The 12,057-nt window shown below is 38.2% G+C and overlaps 1 protein-coding gene across 5 annotated transcripts in view; it reads right to left on the bottom strand.

Annotated features, from left to right (window-relative positions):
• LOC307036909 (uncharacterized protein) overlaps positions 1–12,057 on the bottom strand; it is a 194,448-nt gene that overhangs the window by 172,764 nt on the left and 9,627 nt on the right. The window contains exons 2-3 of one of the 5 annotated variants that reach the window (XM_079677543.1): positions 9,265–9,349; positions 7,376–8,803 (exon numbers count right to left, since the gene is read on the bottom strand). The exons of 1 other annotated variant lie outside the window; for it this stretch is intronic. The gene's annotated coding sequence lies outside the window, so the exon portion shown is untranslated. Of the gene's footprint in view, positions 1–7,374; positions 9,350–12,057 lie in introns of those variants that run through there. 3 more of the 5 variants (XM_079677541.1, XM_079677542.1, XM_079677540.1) reach the window with 3 other exon arrangements.

Raw genomic sequence — 12,057 nt, 5'->3', positions numbered from 1 at the left:
TAAAATTAGAGTATTTGCCCTTAGAAGTGTTAGTGCTGTACCTTTATTAAAGGTTATTGACTGTAAAAAGAGAGGCTAAATCTGTAAAATTAGAGTATTTGCCCGTAGAAGTATTAGTGCTGTACTTTTATTAAAGGTTATTGACTGTAAAAAGAGCAGATAAATCTGTAAAATTACAGTGTTTTCCTGTAAAATCTTTAAGGAAAATTCCCGTAAATTAATGGCTTATTCACCTTATTTCAGTTAAAGTATTTTACTTTAATTTAAGGGTTTTTGTTTGGCAGCCGCTGCTGCCAGTACTTTGACCATTTATTTACAACTTTTTTTTTTACAGTGTAGCCTACAACGCTAATATGGCTTACCTTGGTTTTGTCTGGTCAAAACTGGTCTTCAATGGCATTAAAACAATAACAACGATGATGTAGTTAATCCATAGGTTAACAGGGCCCTGTCTCAGATCGACTATTTTCATTTCCTCGCTCCTCGGTCCTCGGTCTCACCGGAAGTTGATTTGTCTGCGCCATCTTGAGTACCATCCCATGGCTCTTATTTCTGCTGGAGGACCGAGGATTGAGGAGCGAGGAGCGATAATGGAGGAGCGATAATCGAGGAACCACCAGTCCATCCTCTGATGAAATCCTCAGATACTCGCCCCGCCCCCTTACTGTGTATCGCTCACTGATTGGACGATGCAGTGCATGCACTGATCTCATGCTTCTTGTTCTTGACATGAGAGCAGTACCCCAGCGGAGTGAAGAAAATAAATGAAACTCACGAGAGTCACTCCTCAGTTTAAACTGTGTTTTGTTTCAATTCATGTATCATTTAGTTACACATATGTGATATATCTGAACAACAAAGTGGTCAAAAATCATTTTATTCATTTATTGGAAACATTTTCATGATCGCTTTTTTCGTTTTATATGTTCATTTACTGTCATTTCCACATTCAGTCATTAAGTGCAATTAAAATGTTAATGTGTTACATATCCACACAAACAAACAAAGTGTGCAATCCAATGAATGTTAATCTAACTGGGTTTTGATAGATAATATATATCTTTTTCTTCTCTCAATTATTTTACTTCTATTGTGCACTCTAATCAATATTAATCCAACTATTGTTCGTTTATACATTTTAAGAATGGCGTTTATCTTTTTTGAGAATGAGTTCTTATTTGATTTTATTTATTGGGGTCTACAACAGATGGTACAAATGTTTGTGTCAGTAAATAGAGGGGTGTTTGTGAAAATAACGGGGACAGAGCTGCTGTCAGACGAACAGCTGTGCGGCGTCATCACAAACGGACGTCGCTCCACGTGACGCTCCGGAGGAAAGGACGTCCCATTGCTCTTAAAACTAATTTCCCTGCTTCTCGTGGTTTCCTTGCGTCCCTCCATGCTTCCCTGCAGGGAGGGACTAAACACAGGGAAACGACGCAAGTGAGGGAAGCAAGGATTTCATTTAACCGACCTGAGACGGGGCCCAGGGCTCGACATTATAAATGGCCCGCTGGCCCGGAAGCACTATTTAGACACCCCGGGCCAGCATAATGTACTTTCCACTTGCCCGCTCGGGCCACTAAAAATATTGCTTTAAAAAAAAAAATTGTCCTGTGGTATTGGTATTTTGACTTTCAATTTAGTTAAATTGTTTCGTTTATTAACGCTACAACATAGCGTTTTGTGAGTCGGTTGTCATTGTTGGGTGAAAAGCAAACAGCTGTTTGCTGCGGAGCGCAGCGCGAGCAGGCTCCCGTGAGCGCGCTCCTTCACTACAGACTATCGCGACACCTAACCATTCGCCAAAATGTTTTTAATACCAGCGGTAAGCGGCAAAGCGCCAGGCAAAAACAATCTTCAAATAAAAGAAAGTCACCGGAGGAATTAAAGGAGAGTGACAGGGAGCATGAGAAGAAGAGGGAGAAAACGTTTCAGCCAGCTTGATCGATGGAGTTGGCTTCTAGTGGTGCAGTTACCAGTGGCGTTTTCTCCTGGAGGCCAAGGGAAGCCAGGCTTCCCCTGTTTTTTCGGATTGTAGTTATAATTTTAATAAATAAATAAAAACACTTCGTTTAGTTTCGGAAATTCTTTGTTGAGTGTTGCTGCCGGCCCGTCTCTCCCCCATTCTCATTGAGTATTTTACAAAGAATGAAACAGCGCCCCTCTAGATGTTATGGTGAAACAGAAGATTGCACTCTCTGTTGTGAGAGAAGGCTAGCCGAAATTTGCTTCCCTTGGTGAAAAAAAATTGAGGGATTGACCAATCAGATGAGGCTAACGTCATGCCCCTGCCAACCTGTGATTGGTCAGGGCCATGCCAAGGGAAGCCAGAGGCGGATAATATCCACATGTCTACCCTACTTTTATAATTTTCGAATCATAAATCTAATAGATAGAAGATAGATAGCGTCACTGCACCACTCTCACCGCCGTTGGAAAGTAGCAAGCAACTGAAGCAAGTGCAATTATGGAGGGTGGTGATTTGGAGTATTTAATCAAAAATAATTGTACTCAACTTCCGCTGCAGCAGCAACAACAAATAAAATCTGATGACAGGCCAATGCCTAAACTGGAGCTTTGTACAGCGAGGAACAAAGGAGCGAACCGGACCTAAAACGTTAAAGGTCTCCTGATTTAGTTTGTGAATGAATGCTTATTAGAGTTTCAGCTGGAGAGTGCGTGCGGACCTGTCGGTCAGATAACAGGCTTGTGTAAGTCCTGCATCTGTATGATACAAATGTGTGTAAAATGATACCGGGCGCTGTAATCACTCATCTGGTTACGTTATTACATTGACCACCACACCCCCCCCCCCACCCCAAAAGAAAGGACGTATTATTGGCTTCCCCTAATTTTTTCCCCACGCCACGGTACTGGCAGTGACGCGTCCTAAAACCCTTTTATAATCTGTCGATTAGATTTATGATTAAAAAATGATAAAAGTAGGGTAGACATGTGGATATTATCCGGCTGAACAAAACGTGCATTTATCAAACAGGTTCGTTTTCCACAGACCTTATTTCCAGCTATTTTCCAAAACCCTGTGGAGGAATCCCATTGCTTTTTGTCGAGGGAACCAGCAGCTTACTTCCTGGTTTTAGGACGCGTCACTGTACCTCTCAATATGATGCCAATATAAACAAGGTCTTCTGTCGGCTCTGAACATCAATGCCGACCTATGCTGACAAGTAAGTGAAGAGTAGACAATATAAAGGGATTGGCTTTAGGGAAATGTCCCAGCAGTTTAGGATAATGAAGGTTCTAATCTAATACATAGCCATTACATGTCTAACTCCTAATGACAGGAAGGCAGAAAGTGCCTTATACAAATAATACTCATAATAATAGCAGAAATGTTTTAACAATGACCACAAGATCATTATTTTAATAAACCAAATATGAACAATTGAGGAAAATGAGGAAGAACTGATGATTCAAATGTTGTAGTATAAGTAGTAATGTAGCATAAATGCATAAATTACTATTGCAACAAATGTGTTAATTTTCTTCATTATTAGTCGATTTTTTTTGGACGAATGCTCCGGGCCAGTGATAATACAATTCCACCGGCCCGGAGGGCCAGTGGCATTTTACCCTTAATATCTACCCCTGGGTTAATATCCAATGTGGCTGTGTCCCCTTTGAAATGTTCTGATAATCTATAAGCAATAAAACTGCAATTCCATTTTAAAATAGTAGAGCAGGCCATTCCTACGCTCTGTAGCAAGATTGAATGCGCGAAGACGCAACCTTTTTTTTTAAACATGAGTGTGTGCGGGACGATTTCCCTTTGATTGTATTGGCTCTAATGGTCAGAAAGAGATGTCACATGTCAAAATTGAAGAAGGGGGGGCCAGAGATAAGGAAAATCCACCCAAATGGCCCCAGAAGAGGTTTGTTTTGCTAAATCTGTCTAAAAAGGTAAAATCACTTGTTTTGCATCAATCTTGATACAGGGTACTTATTATATGTTGTACTTTGGATTCCTAAAGCTTTTAGTCTACTAACCCATCCAAGGTTAGTTTTCACTATAAGTACAAAATATCTTTGGGATGGAGACTATAATTTACAGTTTTTTACCATGTTCAATCTGAATGTTCTTTAAAAATAAAAAACATCTATATATTGATTCTGACTTTTCTACATCCAACTCACAGGTTTAACATTACTTTGAGAAAAAAAGATTATTAATGTAACCCTTTTAGAAGGGAAGATATGGTCATTTGTTCTGGGAATGTCATTTTCGAGCCTGAAGCCTGAAAAACAGGCTTGGGGCTTAAGAGGTTAAAAAATACAGATTTCGGTATTCTGAGGCTCTGAGCCCCATTTCTTTTCCTCACAGACGACAAAAAAAGTCTGACATTACACGATTTAAAATAAAAACCATAATCGTGGCTTGATATTGAGTAAGAAAATGTTTTTATCAACCCCACAGCTCCCGGTCTTCCAAGACCCAAACGGACAAAAATACATGCTGCAGGCATGAAACATACTACCAATAGAAATACATTGCTTTTAAAATCGTTCTATGTGACACGAAAAAAAGGGGAAAATTGTGTTGGTGAACACGAATCAATAGATTAAATGTCGTGACTATAACACGAAATGCCGTGAGACTGGGTTGAACATAAACGCTAGCTAAGGCTATTGTGACATTAACAAGAAACAGCTTACTTTTAGCCAGCTAACCTATTCTAGTGATGTCTAGTGTATAATGTAGGCTGTAATCTTAGATTTGCTTAGGAATATAATTTAGCAAATTGGCATTATCCAAAGATTGTTCTTTGGTTAAAATTACAACAAATGTTAAAATGACTAAAACGTAACAAAATACCTCATCTAAGGCTAATGTATTTATTTAAAGTTCATTACTAATTAAAATAGCAGCAACACATAAATAGTTACATAACGTAGTTGTGAGTAGTGTTTTTACTCAGTTCTGATCCACAGCATTACAGTAATAGTAATTAGTATGACTTTGGTGGTCATTGGTAATGGCAGCAGTCATGTTACTACAGTGTGACAGGAACCTCAGGGTGACATGTGAGCAACATGAGCTGGTGTCCCCCGCACCTGTGTGCTTATGGAAGAGTTAACAACTGCTTGAGCCACTGATATGTACCGTGACAGTGTGTGGAGATAAATCACACTCACACATTACTGCATAGCATGGCCTCACTGTGATATAAGCAGGGCTGGGAGAGTTAGAAAGTAGAAATAAAATGCTCTGTTTTAGTTTAATACATACAGTTAAGCTCACACACACTATTTTATGAAGATTTAGGTTCAGCTACTGAATAGAAAAAGAACAAATGAAAAAAAGAAAGTGAAAACCATAAAGCAGATTCAGGCAGTATTAGCCTACAGAACAGTAGCTTACAGAGAAGAAATAAAACCTGATCCTTATACAACAAAAACGCTCTTAAATCTCACACTCTTTTCTAGTTTGCTCGTAACATTGTTATCCCGCTAATAATATTACATTTTTGGAAATGTAACAGTTATCTAATTATGCCTTTTTGTGTTACTGTAAGGGAACACATATATATTTTTGTTGTATCCTGTTTATTTTGTGTTGTATCCCATTACATGCAATCAGTTGCTCCCCAAGCCTGTATAAAAGGTTGTTTTCAGATCCACAGCTCGGTGGAACATGTTCTTTATTTTTAAAGTGATTAAACTGGAGATGTTTTAATAGTGGGGATCTGTCAATACTATAAAACATTTTAACCTAAAAAATCTGTCAATCTAATTTCCAATCCCATGCTGCTATTATTGTTAATTTAAGAAAACAAGTGGAACAATGAATACAATCAAATATTTGGAAAGAGAGTTAGCAATGCAGAACAGTGAGTCAGTCAGGAGCAACGTGTGTGTTTGTTAGGCAGAGTAATCCTGCACTGACGGCTTCTCAGCACACAGGAGACGTCGGTTAAATGTTCTCACGCGACCCAGCTGACCCCGACACTGAGCTTCTCCACAGATGCTGGTCCGCTGACCACCCCGAGAACCCCCGTCTCCTTAAACTAGTTACCTAGTTACTACCAAATGCAGCGCACAAGGCTCTTTGACCCCAACACTCAAACCCATTGACTTTAAACGGCTTGAACCAAATTGCACTTTAAGGAGTTATTTATTATATTGCTTTTAGATCATTCAAACTCAACTATAGATTGGTTTTTATCATGGAACAAATTGTCTTCACTTTCTAATTCATTTTTTTTTAATAAAAAATTATGATTGTTAAAATAATTGTTCATATTTGTTATTCCAAACAATCACAGTGTGCAAGTCTTTTCTGAAGAAATACATATTTGATGTTCATCCAGATATTTTGCAAAGGGAAATGTGAGCAGCGATATCAGGTCTAAAACCACCAGTTTCATCCCACAGGCCATAAGACTATTACACATGTGAACTTTTCAAAGAACATCCATAAACATTCATCTGTTTGCATCTTGCAAATTATTTATCTAACATATCAGATTCCATTTACTTGTAGACTCTTCTTGCCCTTTATTACCATATCTACACTGTAGCTAATTGTAGCAAATAAACACAACTGTGTACGGAGCTCCAGTCATCAATCATACTGTAAAGTTGAGCATGATTGTGTAACACGTCCCTTTACCAGCACAGACACTCAGCAGCAGCGATTCAACAGGTTCTGATCTCAGTTCCATTCAGTGAAACACATGCTAACACATGCAGACTTTCCCCACGGGTAAACACTTGTTCTTTTTGATCCAATGGCTATTAAACGTAGTTCTTCCAACTTCCTCCGACATGTTGCTTGCCCAGAGCATGTGATGTAACGTTTACAACTAAACTATTATATAAAAAATGGCAAAGCAATAACGTTACCAATACACATGAATCAACATGTGCAATGTGAACTGTGTGTACCCTGTCACCTCCAAATTAAAATGTGATCTATGATAAAAAAGGAACTGAGCACACTTCCCAGATCACATTGAGATATTGTCACGCTGAAGATTGTGTTGTGTCAACATTGAAGTCAGACATTGAAACAACAGTGAATGTGCTCGCTATGATCAGCATTGAAACAAAATTGAATTTTCAACCAATCCCAACAATGAATCAACCTTGATTCAATTACGATATGATCAACATTGAAATAACATTGAATTTTCAACCAATCCCAACAATGAATCAACCTTGATTTAATTATGATATGATCAACATTGAAAGAATGTAGAATTGGATCAACATTGATTCAACTATATTATGCATTGCATGATACATTGAAACAATGTTATTATCAGATTGCAAAAAGTCATTGAATCAACATTGAGATATTGTCACGCTGAAGATTGCAATCAAAATTTGAAAATAAACTAAAATTAACAAACAAAAAAAGAGCCCATTATTTATTCAGTTATTTATTCAGATTCAATGATATCAACATCTTGTAACATCTTTTGACCACAAGCTTACATTTCTTAATTTGTTTTAACATTTTGTAATATCTTTTGTCCACAAGCACACAAAACATTCTCTCTTAAGGGCCCATGTCATGCTTTTCCGGTTATTACCTGTCCCCTTGTGTTATGAATGTTTTTCTGCATGTAAACGGTCTGCAGTCACAAACCCTCAAAGTACACCCTGTAGGGAGTAAAACTCTAACACAGAAAAGACCCATCTATGCTGCCCCAGAACGCCTCGTTGGGGATTTCTCTTTTTCCATTGTTTACTTCCTGAGTAAAATGACGTAACGGATTTCCACACACACAGCCTGGCTGTGAGAGTGTGTGTGTAGGCTCAGGCTGAGTTCCTCTGTGTCTCGCTGTCTCGCAGACCCCATGCCATCATCATCATCATCTTCTGTTTAAAGCAGCTTTGCTAGACGTTGATAACATACATTCTTCACATGCTGAAGATATGGATTTAAAAAAATGCACGTTATACAACATAGCACACGTTAAGGACATTTCTTGACATAATAAACATCTAGCAAAGCTGCTTTAAACAGAAAATGATGATGGCCTTTGAACACAGATTCTGAGGATCGTTTCTGCTTCTGCTTTTATCCATCAGGTCAAAATAGGATTCACACACCTGACATCATTGTGATATATCAGGCCTCAGCCTCTTCAGCACATCACAATAAAAGAATTTAAGAATAAACAAATATAACAATATATACAATCCAGTGCCTCTTGTCAACTGGCAACTCACAATTCCACACATTTCAATTTTACAGGCAAATGGGACTTCAAGCTTAAAATGACTGCATGTGCAAGCATGTACATACATTGAAGTTTTACCTGATCACTAACAATGAACTTGAACAGTAGAAATACTGGATATGCCCCTCTTTTGAACTGGCAACTTACACATCCACACATTCTTTGATTTTCTATTTCAGAAGAGAACTTATATGCTTAAAATGAAATGAATGCTGTGAGGTTTTACATGAGCACTAACCACGATGCACTAGAACAGGCGAAACATAGATTAAAGTCATATCTGGCTTCCCCATTAACATTCACAGCAAAAGCTTTGTTTTCCGAGACCTTATGCGCTGCGAGCATCGAGAGCCAAGCTCGTAAAAGATAGTCTGAATTGCTTCAAAGGTATACCTCATCTTCTTTGGATAATCCATGTTCATTGCATAAAGTAGGCCAGAGAGGTCTGGTAGGTCATGCAGTACAATGGTCCCTTCCCACACAACAGCCACGTCTCGCACATTTGGCGATATGGCGGCATCATCATCTTCAATGACGGTGAGGATGGCCACAGACACACCTCTGAGCAATCGTTCTTCATGGTCAGTGTCCTGAGGGAAAGTAAAATATGCATGAATGAATGCTATGGAAAACTAAACGAAAAAATACATATCCACTGATTCTAACTTTAGCACCAAGCTACTGAGTCTTAACATTCAGCTTGTGGAAGTTATAATTGCAACTCAACAGCACGGCGGCTATCACCCACCAACCTTGTTGTGCCGAGTTCTATAAAGAAGTATTTTCTGATAAAGAACACCAGACAACAATGGCCAGCTGTATCGGGTTGGCTGTTGCTCAAACAGCGCTGATATTTATTTTAAATTTTGGGTGAACTCATCGCGCTCGGGTTCATGAGGTGAAAACATCTCTGGGCTCAAAATAAATCTTACACAAAGTGTATTATGCATAAATGATTAGCATAAGCTATGAGGTCATAAAATGTTTAAGCTACATTAAGCAATATTACTTGTATTGTGTATGTTTATTTCCTACAGTTAGTATTACTTACCAAACACTCCAGAAGAAACTTGTTTGTGTCATCTCGGCAGGCCTCTCAGTGCTGCTGTCTTTCGGTGAGACACAATGTCGGATGTCTAAGGAATACCCAGTGGAAACACACAAACATATTAATTAGTTTAGTGCCGTAGTAAATGTATACAAAATCCGGCGTTCTGTATGGTAATGACAGGGTTCCTGCAGGTCTCGCCAACTCAAATTTAAGACTTTTTAAGACCACTTTGAGTATAGAATTTAAGACCTATTTCACGGCAAGAAAGTATGAAGGAAAATTGCTATGAAAGAAGAAATACGTCCCATAATTACTTACAAAGTAAATGTATTCATGTTCAACATAAGAACAATGACTGAACATAACAGCATAACAGTACAGAACTGTGTTAGCCAAAAAGTGTGTATGTGTGTGTGTCTCTGTGCTTGTGTGTGTGTGTGTGTGTGTGTGTGTGTGTGTGTGTCTCTGTTTGCTTGTGTGTGTGTTCGGGCTGTGCAATTAATCGTATTTTAATCGCAACTACGATTTTGGCCTGCCACAATTACAAAAACAACATTATCGAAAAAAACAATTATTTCGCTTTGCTAGGTTGTGACAGTGACAACATATTTAATCTAATTCATTTGAGTCTAATTTATATTAATTTATCATATTTATACATGTTTAGTAGCTTGTGGAAGTGCGCTCCAAAATATTTGTTGATCTTGTTTATTGGTATTTATTATTTTGATATTATTTATTTAAATATATCATTTATTTTATTAATTTTTGTATTGCTTTTTCAGTTGAATTATACGTTCAGGTTAATCAACAGTTAAAAAGAGAATGTTCAAATTATTATTTGTTTTAAAGTTCAATAAATGGATGTTTTCAAAGTCAATGAATAATCGTATTTAATAATCGTGATATCAATTATTGACCAAAAATAATCGTGATTATGATTTTTACCATATCGAGCAGCCCTAGTGTGTGTGTGTGTGTGTGTGTGTGTGTGTGTGTGTGTGTGTGTGTGTGTGTGTGTGTGTGTGTGTGTGTGTTTGACAGTGGGTGAAGTGGGAGTATCAAAAGGCCAACAGCTGCTGGTGTGACCAGCAGCAGGTGCTCCAGGGTAAAGCAGAGGTACAGCAGAAATACCTGCGGGCCTTCAACATATTTAGTCAAATACCTCTTTGTCGATACCTACACTATATATCGGCCCACTTCAGATACAGCCTAGCCCTTTGCAAAACAACTCGATTAGGCGCATTTTTGGTGGAGGTTAGTTTTTTTTGCATTGGCATAATCTTTTGTATGCAGATCGAGAAATGGATAGTCAAACTAGAAATCAGAACAGGACAGATGTTTTACGAGAAGACACTCAGATGCAATGACAGATATATACCAAGAGTGTGCCATGATGATGAGCGTGGCTGGCAACAGGGGACAGGGACATTTATTTATAGCAACATTACAAGTTTCCATGATAGTTTCCAGCACGAAGGCCAGAGACCCTGGAAACACATCTATCACAGCTATCAACCAGTGTGCTTATCATCACACAAGTACCAAAGCTAATCTGTCTGCAGCAGCTTATCAAACACTGCAGGGAGCAAGAGTGGCCCAAATCACAATCTAATGTGTGGTGTGGGGCGGCAAAAGTGCTTTAACCTTATTCTCCATTCTCAATGAAAAAGTCAATTATCTCAAAGGATTTAATGTTACAATTTAGTGTCAGGCTTGGGGAGTAATGGATTACATGTAGCTGGATTACATAATCAGGATTTAAAAATTGTATCTGTGTTCCCTTACAGTTACATGAAAAAAGACATAATCAGAAGACTGGTACATTTATTTAAGAAGAGGGGATTCCTTGATTTTAGCCTTTGCAGTCCCTTTACATGCACACAAACCTAAGACACTACAGGAAAGGGAAAAGACCAAAAAGCATAATAGGGCCTCTTAAGGTAATCCAAAAGTAACGGAAATGAATCAGGTTACATTACTTTTGATTTGTGATACTCAGAATAGTTTACTGGTTACTTTGTTGACATGTTCTGTTGTAAATTCCCCCTGTTTGGGACGAATAAAGGTATTGATATTCTGATGTTACATACATCGTAACATGCTTGAAGTAACCCTCCCAACCATTGGTTTGTATATGATAGATGGAGTACACTATCATGGCATGCTATAGCGTGGACCTGAAGCCTTACACTTAGTATAATATATGAAATGAAGTCAATGAACCCCTATTAAGGAGTTGACTACCATAGGTAAATTCATATTTCATAAAGTATAGTGCAATACTTCCAGCTAAGATATTCCGAATTGTGTTCAGCAAATCTTTCTAATGGCTCACTCCCAGTTTGTGAGGCAGGCTTTCTATAAAAAAAGGTTTAGTCTCCAAACCCAAGCTGAGATAAACCTGATGACATCACCAGTGGTATTTAATCACACTTGACACAGCTCCCTTCAGAGCCACAGAATACATGAAGCAACTGTTTTCAGAGACTCTGTAGTGCTCCTCGTGACGAGTAAACTGATGTGTGACTGGAGTCCCCTTTTAACATCCATTTCCTTTCACTTCCTTTTAAAGTAACTTTAACATTGGAAGAATAATCTTGAACACACTTTGTGACAGTACCTTCATTCTGTATCAGCTTGTTCCAACTCTTTAAAGACCCAGTGAAGTGCGTGTTTTTGCACCAAAATGAAATGGCAGTTTCATTCCTTACATATCATTGTGCCTGTTCATGGCTAAAATAATTTTTAATAATTCATAATTAATGAATTAATGAATTATTAATTTTGCCG

This window comes from Notothenia rossii (assembly GCF_949606895.1).
Source record: "Notothenia rossii genome assembly, chromosome: 4".
NCBI lineage: Eukaryota > Metazoa > Chordata > Actinopteri > Perciformes > Nototheniidae > Notothenia > Notothenia rossii.
The sequence above is the reverse complement of the archived record's forward strand: the minus strand, read 5'-3'. Positions and strand labels throughout refer to the sequence as shown.